Here is a 12,261-nt window from a genome sequence, read left to right as displayed (position 1 = left end):
CTTCTTGCTCAAATTTTCTAGATATGTTAATATTTTGTTTATTTTAATAAAAATACAAATTAAATTGTTAAGATGGAATGAATATCATTTGCGTCTCGTCTTGTCATAAGTTGGGCACTTAATTTTTTTTCTTTTAAATTCTATCATTATGCCACGCCGACTTTTACTTTGGAAAACATATTAATTTGATTATTTTAGAAATATTTTCTTATTTTGAAAAAAAATCCCTTGGAAATTATTTATATTGTTTGGATAGAAGAACCTAAGTTACCTAACCCCTCTTAAAGTACAGAACAGACAAAAAAGACTCTTATAGAAGAACGTTTTAACTATCCTCCAAGTAGAGATAGACTAAGGACTAAACAAAGAAGACTCTGAGATTAAAAGAAGATTGCTGCAATAATTAAAAAGGAAAGGTAGCTTTCCAGGATCACAAATACAAAATTCCCTGTGAACTATTTCACAGTACACAGAGATACCTCCAAATCAACCTCGAGTGACGAACCTGCCTGCCTGCCTGCCTGCCTGCCTGCCACGCTCCCTTCGCTCAACCTGCTCATCTTCACCCTCCACGTTTCATCCCATCCCTCTCTCACGCTTTTACTTTGCTTTCCTAATCTCACCTCTCTTTCCTTTCTGCTGCTGCTTCAGCTGTTTGCATTTGAAAAACTCTGTTTTCCTTTTTTTTCCTTTTCATCAAAAGCTTGGGTTTCTTTTTCTTCTTTTTTGCGCGCCATGTTGCTGAAAGCTGCTCCAGCTTTTTCTTCGTTAAATCCTCAACTGGAAAATCAGGGTGCCCTGTTTTCCCCTTTTTCTTCTTCGATTAATCATCAGCTATCTTCTCCAAGAAATGGACCTGGGTCTCTTGTAGTTTGTGCAGCCAAAGGAGCCAACCACAAGCCACTAACTGGTGTTGTTTTCCAGCCCTTTGTGGAAGTGAAAAAGGAACTCGATCTTGTCCCCTCCGTGCCTCAACTTTCTCTGGCTCGCCAAAAGTTCACTGATGACTGACTGTGAAGCTTCCATCAACGAACAAATCAAGTGGGATCTTTTCTTTTTAGATTTTTAAGAATGAATTCTGAATGATTTCGTGATTGTGTCGATATTTACTAATGTCTGGTGCATTTGACAGTGTCGAATACAGTGTTTCCTATGTGTATCATGCTATGTTTGCTTACTTCGATAGGGACAACGTTGCACTCAAGGGTCTTGCCAAGTAATTCTTGTTGAAAATTCTTGATTTTGCTGAGCCCTTTTAGCTCCCCTTTTCGGTGTTAAGCTCACATCAGCCTTCCTCGTAATAGGTTCTTCAAGGAATCGAGTTTAGAAGAGAGAGAACATGCTGAGAAATTTATGGAATACCAGGTTTTCTATTCATTTTGCTTAGATCACAGTATGTGATTTTACTTTTGAAATTGTATGTATTATCATTATCATAATTATGTATTCTATTTATGTACCTCGGTAAAAAAAAAATTAGAGTTACAATTTATTTAGAAATTTTCTATTTTGGATTATAAGAAAACTGTCATGAAAGGGTTTTCCGTTTTTATTTATTTTTTGTTTTTGCTTATTTTTGCTATTTTTTTGTTTATGGCATTGTTTCCCAAATTGGTGTCTTTTTTTCTATTGTTATCAGAACAAACGAGGTGGAAAAGTGAAGCTGCAGTCCATAGTGATGCCCCTCTCTGAGTTTGATCATGCAGAGAAAGGAGATGCATTATACGGTAAGTTGATATTACCAAAGCTACGTTTGTGTTTGGTTTGGTAAACAGTGCTTTCATTTCTTATTTGGTTGCCTTCTTTTTCTACCTTCAGATACTACATATCCACGTGTAACAATACAATGAGATATATAGTAACCATGGTAGTACGTTTGTAAATTTGTATGGTTGGTGGGAAGAGATATTTCTTGAACATTCACTTGGAAGTATTGTGAATTTTGTTCATTAATCACCCCGTTGTCTTTCTTCATGCTGAATTCTACTGCATGACAATGTGATATTAGTCAAATTAGCATGGTATATGTGATTGAAGCTAATTGTATCTAATTCTTTGGTTCAGCAATGGAGCTTGCCTTGTCCCTGGAGAAACTAACAAGTGAAAAGCTCTTTAACCTACGTAATGTGAGACTCTCTCTGTCTATATATATACATAGATGATAAATTATTTTGTCCTGTTTTCTATTTGCACTTATGAATTTTGATTTAAACATATTAATAGGGTCTAGGGTCTCATTAATTAGGTTTACGAAATTATTGGACAAAAACGTTGTTTAACAGACTGTTGCTTTTACATTTTGCATGTTTCTAAGATGATGGTAAACAGTTTTGTTTGAAGTGCTAATAGTGAAGGCTTTGGTAAACAGGTAGCCGTGCGGAACCATGCTGTGCAGTTAACGGATTTCATTGAAGGCGAATTCTTAGCTGAGCAGGTATAATACAATTTTTGGTCTCCATAAAATTTGCTTTTACTGATGAATGATAAAAAAAAATAATGGGTAATTCCTGGTTTGCTTTCTATTTAGGTGGAGGCCATCAAGAAAATATCAGAATATGTAGCTCAATTGAGAAGAGTTGGAAAAGGACACGGTATGAATTTAAACTTCTCCATTGTCATCAAAATATAGAGAAGTTCCATCTTTAACTCTATGCTACCATGGTTTTCATCGCAGGGGTGTGGCACTTCGATCAAATGCTTCTTCGTGAGGGAGAGGAAGCTATTGCATGAAGCCCCAACTTGCTGCTTCGTTCCATGTCAAAAGTTTGTGCATAAGGTCTTATTTCAGTAGTTCTTTGTTTATATATTTTGGCTGTATGTTGAAAGATAGTGCCGGATCTTTGGTTTGATGATAAAAGCTCGTAAGGGATATATTTTTAGTAGTCCTTTTAATCGAAGTAGTTATAGATTCGTGGATTTCCTATATAGGTATTTTTCTTCTCCAAGATCCTTCCTTCTGTGTTTTTTCTTTTAAATTTGCCCTAGCGACGTTTATGACAGTTTGTCAGTTTTCTTCGGTTTATATCCTGCAGCAACGGCAGATTGCCAATAGGAAAAGTTTTGATGATTTGAAGTTTCCTTTTGATTTTTAAGGGGAAAGTAAAAAGGGTCAATGACCATTTACCTGTAAAAGGTCAATAACACAGTACGCGGTCTTCGTCTCATCCATGAAAACATCATCTTATAGCTGCTAAGCAAAATCCAATCATTATCAGTGGCTTTCTTCAATCAATGGGTGAAGGTTTTGTGCTGAGGGTTACAGCTACTAAGTAAAAAAGTAAAACTATAATCGGTCTGATGTAGATGTTTTTCGTTGGTGTATTTACTTGTCAGTCCCGTTCCAAAGCCAGATGGAAACAAAAATAATTACTACCAAAAAATACAATTATTTACTCGTGAAAACGTCCCCAAAAATACCCTCTTCTTTTAACAAATACAACACTACGGCACATATCGCACCCGACTCATTGAATAGTATCATTCCAACTTGGTCGAAAAGGAAAGGGCGAAAGAAACTTCTGAAGACGCCTAAGACTTCTCCTAATTGAACTAGGATGTCCTTCCTCTTTTCCCTCATAGCAACATGTATCCCTCCAACTAAAATGTACAACCAAACCTGATACCGACTGACTTAATAGCTTCCCATTGGTGGCATGCCAAAAGGTTGCATTGGGGGCATCCCCATTCCTCCCATGGGTGGTGGAGGTGCAAATCCACCTCTCATGCCTGGCATTGGCAGTGCAGGTAGTGCAAGAGGTAGTAACTGAGCATACATGTTCTGCAACACAATGCATTTTAATCGCTTAGAAAAGGTTTGAAATTATACAAGATCTAGATGTAGACTAGCAACTCCCCAGATGTAGAATCTATTTTCAAGAAAATAGAGCGAAGTTTTTTCAAGTTACTTACCTGTTGTGCAATCACTTCCTTCTCTTTCTGCTCTTTAGCCTTTACCTCCTTTTGAGTCTCAATCTTGTCCTTGATAAGTTCATCAACTTTCCCAGTGCATTCACGGATAAACTGGAAAAATACAGACTCAAATAAGGTTCCAACGCTAATCTCCGAATGAAGAAGTATCTTCATAGCAAATTTAAATCATAGTAAAGTGGGATAGTGCACTAAGATCAACCGTCCAAGCCTTTTAGCGAGGCAGTATGAGACAGAAAAAAGTATAGCTAATAAAGCCCCATTTAAATGAAAGATGAAACGAAAAGAAATCACCTGCAACAGACACGGGAATGTGAAGTCAATCATATCGTTAATCCAGGCTAGCTCAAGAACAACGTCAGCTCGAATTAAGTCATAACAAACAAAGAGGCACGATGCAAAGCATTCCTTCTTTCCCTGTATAAAGAAACAGCAACATTGAGATTATGTCCATTATTGTTATGGTACCAGAGAGAGGCCATCACAGGGAAAAACAGTGTACGTTAAAGCTTCACTTCCATGTTCTATACCTATAGTCAGGTTACCAACTACTACGGTTTTATACTTGCACCCTTAAAGGAACAAGTGGAAGAGAGCAAACTAATATAATCAGCAGCACTGGTTGACCAGGAAGGTATGGATATTTATAGTTTATACCCCAAAGAGATAGTCATCTCGCTATTAACCATTTAACACTCAGCATATATTTTTCTACATGTTCAGGAATGACTTCTTGTTGGTGCAAGAGGCAGCAACAAGCTGTTTTCTGTCTTGCTTGAGTAGTAAGCCTCGAGCCTTGGTGAAGAAGCAAACTCGGAAGCAGAAAACAGAAAGATGAAACTAGCAAGTGAAAAACAGAAAGGAGAGAAGAAGATTGAATGAAAAATGAGCTGATATATTTCATTAACAAACCAACAAGGCATTAAGCCATTACATATAACAGTCAACAAGTAAAACAAACAAGTAATCACCTAATCAACTACCTAACTCCACTAATTTGCATTGAAACTTACAAGATTAACTTGTACAACTTGCATTGCTGACTTTTCAGTCAATCACTATCAAAATATTTTCCTACTTAGTTCAACATGAACTAGATTACAAAACAATCAAAATGGAACCAAAAAACAGCAAGTAGATTGGCAGCTTCAAACTTCAGTTGCTGCACACCATGGCACCACTCCTTGCTGCTATTCCTGGAGTATGACCACCTTTGCATGTCGTGCATGGCCACCTTTTGCATGGGAACTAAACTTAACACTCCTCCTTAGTTTCCATGCTAATAACACCTAATTCCCTTTTGAATTTAACAAATTTAGACACATTGAGTGCCTTTGTGAAGATATCAGCAATTTGCACTTCTAAATTGCAATGAATCAGCTCGATTTCATGAGCTTGTTCCATCTCCCTTATAACATGCAACTTAATATTGAAGTGCTTGGTTCTGCCATGAAAAATGGGATTTTTTGCAATTGCAACAGCAGATTTGTTGTCACAATAAATCTCTGTTGCCTCCTTTTGGTTTTGGTTTAAATCAGCCAAGATTTTTCTAAGCCATATGGCTTGATTCACAGCAGATGCAGCAGCAACATATTCAGCTTCTGCTGTTGATTGTGCCACAAGACTTTGCTTCTTAGAACTCCAGCAAAACATGACTGAGCCAAGACTAAATGCATATCCGGATGTGCTCTTCATGTCATCACTGGATCCAGCCCAGTCACTATCAACATAGCCTACCAACTTCATGTTTTCAGCCTTTTTGAACAATACACCATGATCAATGGTGCCTTTGATGTATCTTAGCACTCTTTTAGCTGCACGAAAGTGCTGATCATTGCAGCAATTCATGTATCTCGATAGCACACTAACAGCAAACATGATATCGGGCCTTGTTGCAGTCAAATACAACAGACTACCAATGAGACTCTTATACATGGTCTCGCAAATTGGTTCACCACTCCCTTGCCTCGAAAGCTTCACTCCAACAGCCATTGGTGTGCTTGTTGGCTTGCAGTTCTTCATAGAGAACTTGTCCAAGATCTTCATAGTAAAGGAACTCTGACAAAGAAAGATTCCCTTTTCTGTTTGCTTCACTTCCATTCCAAGGAAGTAGTTCATTCTGCCTAAATCAGACATTTCAAACATTTCCATCATTTTTCTTTTGAAATCTTCCAGCATTCTTCTATCTCCTCCAGTTACCAATAGATCATCAACATAGAGTGACAGAATAAGCTGAGTTTCAGCTTGGTTCTTCTTCACATACAGTGTTGGTTCACTAGCACTCCTTTCAAATCCCAAACTGACCAAGTATGAGTCAATTCGAGCATACCAGGCTCGAGGGGCCTGTTTTAGGCCATATAAAGCCTTTTTCAGTCTGTACACCATGTTTTCTTTGCCAGTGATCACAAATCCTTGAGGCTGCTCGATGTAGATCTCTTCTTCCAGGAAACCATTGAGAAATGCAGACTTAACATCAAGCTGATGAACGGTCCACTGATGTTGAGCAGCCAAGGCAACTATCATTCTAACTGTGTCTAGCCTGGCTACTGGTGCAAATGTCTCCAGGTAGTCTAGACCATATCTTTGGTTAAATCCTTTGACAACAAGCCTGGCTTTTAGCTTGTTCAGACTGCCATCTGCATTCTGTTTTACTCGATAGACCCATTTTACTCCAATGGTCTTCTTTCCAGTAGGTTTATCAACTAGCTCCCATGTATGGTTCTTCTCAATCATGTTGATTTCATTGACCATAGCTAGTTTCCAGCCTTCATCTGGCTCAGCCTCTTCAAAACTGCTAGGTTCTGCCATTGCAACCTGTGCTCATTCATAAATATCTTCTAGGGGCCTTGTGCCTCTCACAGGCACATCATCAACATCCATTTCAGATCCTAGCTGCTCAAGTTCAGCTTGATTAGGCACTAGGTCTTCTGAAACTGCTTCTGGCTCATTTTTCTCCCAATTCCAGCAGGCTTTTTCATCAAAGATGACATCTCTGCTCACCTGGACTTTGTTTGTCAAGGGATCTAAAATCCTGTAGCCCTTCTTGACTGAGCTGTAGCCTACTAGAACACCTGGTTGAGCCCTTTTAGAGAGTTTGTCTCTCTTTGCTGCTGGTATTTGTGCATAACACAGGCAACCAAACACCTTCAGATGTGCCAAGGAAGGCTTGAAACTGAACCAAGCCTCAAAAGGTGTCTCGGATGCAAGAGCTTTGGTAGGAAGCCTGTTCTGAAGGTAAACAGCAGTGTTTACTGCCTCAGCCCACATGGTCTTGGGCAGTTTCTTTTCAAACAGGAGACATCTGGCCATATCCATTAGACTTCTGTTCTTTCTTTCAGCTACCCCATTCTGCTGAGGTGTGTAGACATTTGTAAGCTGATGTTTGATACCAGCATCATTGCAAATGGCTTGAAACTGAGCCGAAGTGTACTCAGTGCCATTGTCTGTCCTTATCGATTTCAGCTTGCAACCTATTTCTGTTTCTACAGCATTTTTAAACTTCACAAACACTTGAGCTACCTCAGACTTGTGTTTTAAGAAGAAAATCCAGCAAAACCTTGTAAGATCATCAATGAAGAGGATGAAATACCTGTTTTTGCTGAGTGATTCAGTCCTCATCGGGCCACATACATCAGAGTGCACCAGCTGCAGTCTTTCAGTAGCTCTCCAAGCTGAATTTGTAGGAAATGGCAGTCTTGCCTGTTTCCCCATTTGGCAAACTTCACACACATCATCATGCTCCACTGAGCTGGTGAAGTTCTCTGCCATGCCCTCTTTGGCCAATCGAGCCATTGATCTGAAGTTGGCATGTCCAAGCCTTTGATGCCAAAGCTTGAAGTCATCAACTGAAGTTGTGTATGCTGAGTTTGAGTCATTTGCCCAGTGAACCTCAAAGCATTTATCAGTCATTGTGACTGTCATAAGGCTTGATCCACTTGGATCAGTAATGTGGCATTGTTTGTCCTTGAACATAACAGAATAACCTTTCTCGAGCAGTTGAGCTATGCTGAGAAGGTTTCTGTCAATCTGTGGCACCAACAGCACATTTGGAATGATCTTGTTGCCTGTGGGAGTACATATCAGCACTTCTCCTCTTCCTTCAGCCCTTATAAACTGACCATTTCCAACCTTGACCTTGGTTTTATAACTTCTGTCCAAGGTTTTAAACAAGGAGGCATCTGGTGACATGTGGTTAGTGCAACCACTGTCCAGCAACCAGCCTTTTGAGCATTTCTTCTCAGCAGCTACACAGGAAACAGCAAAGACCTGTTCTTCTTGGTCACTACTGTCCTCAGCTACTCGAGCTTCAACCTTTGACTGCTGAAATTGATTCTGCCTTGGCTTACTTCTGTTTTTGTAGACCCTTTCAACATGGCCCTTCTTCTTGCAGTGTTGGCATACTGCATCTGGCCTAAACTAGCATCTGTCTTCTGGATGGCCAGGCTTCTTGCAATATCTGCAGGGCTGGTCATTGCTTCTTGCAGCATCAGGCTTAGGCCTGTTCTTCCAAGGCTTTTTGCCTCTTTGAGCATTGGTGCTCGAGGCTTCTCTGGCCTTGGCTTGAAATGCACCTTCTTGGTGATCTTCAGCTCTGCTAGCTCTCCTTTGTTCCTGAGCATAGAAGGTGTTGATTAACTTAGTCAAAGAGATGCTAGCAAGGTCTCTTGAGTCCTCTAGGGAGGATATCTTGGCCTCATATCTCTCAGGCAAAGTGGAGAGGACTTTCTCCACAATTCTTGCCTCATCAAAGTGCTCACCTAGAAGCCTTATGCTGTTAACCACTGCCATAATTCTATCTGAGTACTGCTTCACTGTTTCTTCTTCCTTCATCTTCAAATTCTCGAAATCCCTTCTCAAGTTCAACAGCTGCTGTTTCCTTGTTCTCTCAGTGCCTTGAAACTCCTCCTTAAGCTTGTCCCATGCCTGTTTTGGAGTCTCACAGGCCATAATTCTGGTAAAGATGACATCTGATACACAGTTCTGAATACAGGACATGGCTTTGTGCCTTTTGGTCCTCTCATCAGCATGTTGTCTGATCTGAGCTACTGTGGGATTAGCCCTCAGTGGTGCTGGCTCAGCATCTATGTTAACAACTTCCCACAGATCGAAGGCCTGTAGGTAAGTCTTCATCTTGACCAGCCATATGTGAAAGCCTTCTCCATTGAAGACTGGTGGGGCTGCTGGTGAAAATCCTGAAGAAGCCATCAAGTTCCTTGTTTTGAAGCAACAGATCCACTAAGACAAGAGCTCTTGATACCAATTGTTGGTGCAAGAGGCAGCAACAAGCTGTTTTCTGTCTTGCTTGAGTAGTAAGCCTCGAGCCTTGGTGAAAAAGCAAACTCGGAAGCAGAAAACAGAAAGATGAAACTAGCAAGTGAAAAACAGAAAGGAGAGAAGAAGATTGAATGAAAAATGAGCTGATATATTTCATTAACAAACCAACAATGCATTAAGCCATTACATATAACAGTCAACAAGTAAAACAAACAAGTAATCACCTAATCAACTACCTAACTCCACTAATTTGCATTGAAACTTACAAGATTAACTTGTACAACTTGCATTGCTGACTTTTCAGTCAATCACTATCAAAATATTTTCCTACTTAGTTCAACATGAACTAGATTACAAAACAATCAAAATGGAACCAAAAAACAGCAAGTAGATTGGCAGCTTCAAACTTCAGTTGCTGCACACCATGACACCACTCCTTGCTGCTATTCCTGGAGTATGACCACCTTTGCATGTCGTGCATGGCCACCTTTTGCATGGGAACTAAACTTAACACTTCTGTACCTGTTCAATGAAGTAAACAAGCAACTCCTCAGCAAGTTCACGGTCACCAGACTGTGAAGCAGTTTCCATTGCATCTTTGTAAATCTTGTCCTTCTTTGACAAGACAATGGAATGCTTCCATTTTCCTTCCTTTTTGTAAATATATGCACCTACACGCCTCATCTCAAGCAGCTCATGCTTCTCAATCTACTCAAGCAACTCAAAAATAACATCAGAAACCAACCTAACAGCAAACAAAAATGTAAGAGCAACAACACTTCACCTTTTGTGCGAGGCCAATCTGATCAAAATTATGATGCAAGTCAATAGATTCTCTTAATCTATCATAATCTTCTTCCTCAACATAAATTCCATTCAACGCCAACAGCAACCATGTATGGCTTCACAAGACGCAGATGATCAGCGTGATATTCCAGAAGGAAATAATTGTCAAACCAAAATGAATTGAAGAAATACTAAAGCAAGTCAGTGGTATTTTTTTTATATTTGATATGCCAAATCAAACCTTTCTCATGATGTCAACAACACGAGTGTGATCCACACGAAGTGCAAGCACATTTAACAAATCATTGATGAGATCAGGATATTCTTGCAAGTAGAAGTGGACGGCCTTGTAATATAGCTCAACATTAGCAACTTTGACAACAATATCTTTAAACTGCATATGATCCCATGCTTCAGGAGAGTGGTTCATCACAGTAGTCGCAGCATTATCAAACTCCTCATATTGGATATACAAATAGGTAAGTTCCTTCAAATGCTTTTGCTCGTCACAAGCTCTTATCAGCTTGGGAATATTAAGACGAGTAGAGAACAATTTAATATGCTCCATGAGCTTCTCTGGACGATATCTGGCATACAGAACTCCCAACTCAGTAAAAATACCAATGTGTGCACACGTTCCAATCCTAAACCACTCTCCATGAGAGAAATCAACTCATTAAAGCATCCTCTATTTTGATAGTATTTTCTGACTTCTTCCAAGTCAACCACCTACAAAATCAACAAACATAATGACCAAATTATCATGGACAAATAGCCTCCAACAGACAAACATGAGAAAGGAAAAAACAGGGAACTGAATATGCACACATATGAACAACTTTACAATTCTCAAAATTTATAATTCAACATGGAAGCAAATTCACCTGTACAATAATGTTAAGACCATGTCTGTGCCAGTCGGAATTCCTCTGCATCAACGCAAGCAAAGCAAACCTCCTTCCATGTCTTGTCACTGTTGGCTTTTCGTGCTGCATCAACAGCACCCTGGAATTGTTTAAGCCTCACCAGAGTAACAGTCAACTTAGCCCAGTTAGATATAAATGCAAATATTATTTTTGCAGCTTCATATAGGGTTTCATCAAATAAGCGATCACCAACATTTTGAAGACTAGCAACATTTGGCATGAGAATAAATTTTTCAATTTCACCCAATCTATCAATCTTTTCATAGGCATAAATGAGTTCACCGTCCACCTTGGGCTCCTTGACCTTCTGCCTAACCATCAGAAGGTACCTCACCAGATCAGGGTAGACATCAGCATCCTAAGAAGCTCGGATAACGTCAAGGAACTAAGTAGCATCATCGGCACGAATAAATGATTCAATTGCATGAAAATTTATAAGAGTTAATTTGATAAAACTGTTTTGTATTTTATTAATTGACGAACTTGATACTCTATATGGTAAAATATTTTTCTTATTCTAGTAAACTACAAAAACAAAAAATAAAATATTCCTACAAAATCTCAATTGATTTATTCTAAGATTTATCTACCTAAATACTTCTCATATTTCAACACCTTCCCTCAAGTTGGTGCATATATATCAATTATGCCCAACTTGTTTACAAGAAAATCAAAACTTGTCTTAAAATGACCTTTGGTGAGTATGTCAGTAATCTGCTTTTTTGAAGGAACAAACGGCATACACACTTGACCTTCTTCAATCTTCTGCTTGATAAAGTGTCTATCAATCTGAACATGTTTAGTTCTGTTATGCTGGACTAGGTTGTGAGCAATACTAATAGCAGTTTTGCTATCACAGTACAACTTCATTGGTGAAATTAAGTTTCCTCAGCTCTTCCATAATTTTTTTTAACCACATCATTTAACAAATTTCTTGAGTCATTGATCTAAACTAAACCTCTACACTACTTCTGGCTACAACACTTTGTTTTTTGCTTCGCCAAGTCATAAGGTTTCCCCAAACAAATGTACAGTATCCTGATGCAGATCTTCTATCTGTTATTGAGTCTACCCAATCTACATCTATATAAGCTTCAATTCCTATTTGCTCGAATTTCTTGAAGAATAAGCCATTGACAGGTGAACTCTTCAAGTATCTCAAAATCCGAAATACTGCTTCTTCATGTTCCTCCATTGGGGAGTGCATAAATTGACCCACTAAACTCACTGCAAAAGCTATGTCTAGAATTGTATGTGATAAGTAAATTAACTTACCAGCTAATCCCAGGTATTGCTCTTTATCTACTAATCGTCTTTCTTTATTTCTGAATTTTGCATTTGAATCAAT

At 38.9% G+C, this 12,261-nt stretch overlaps 2 pseudogenes; one reads left to right on the top strand and one right to left on the bottom strand.

Annotated features, from left to right (window-relative positions):
* The first annotated feature begins 397 nt into the window (after positions 1-397).
* Positions 398-2,923, top strand: LOC107960090 (ferritin-3, chloroplastic-like; annotated as a pseudogene).
* A 144-nt stretch (positions 2,924-3,067) lies between these two features.
* Positions 3,068-12,261, bottom strand: part of LOC107961043 (clathrin heavy chain 2-like) — a 48,984-nt pseudogene continuing 39,790 nt past the window's right edge.

This window comes from Gossypium hirsutum, chromosome A05 (genome assembly GCF_007990345.1).
Source record: "Gossypium hirsutum isolate 1008001.06 chromosome A05, Gossypium_hirsutum_v2.1, whole genome shotgun sequence".
In the NCBI taxonomy this organism is placed as follows: domain Eukaryota; kingdom Viridiplantae; phylum Streptophyta; class Magnoliopsida; order Malvales; family Malvaceae; genus Gossypium; species Gossypium hirsutum.
This window is presented reverse-complemented; position numbering and strand designations above follow the sequence as displayed.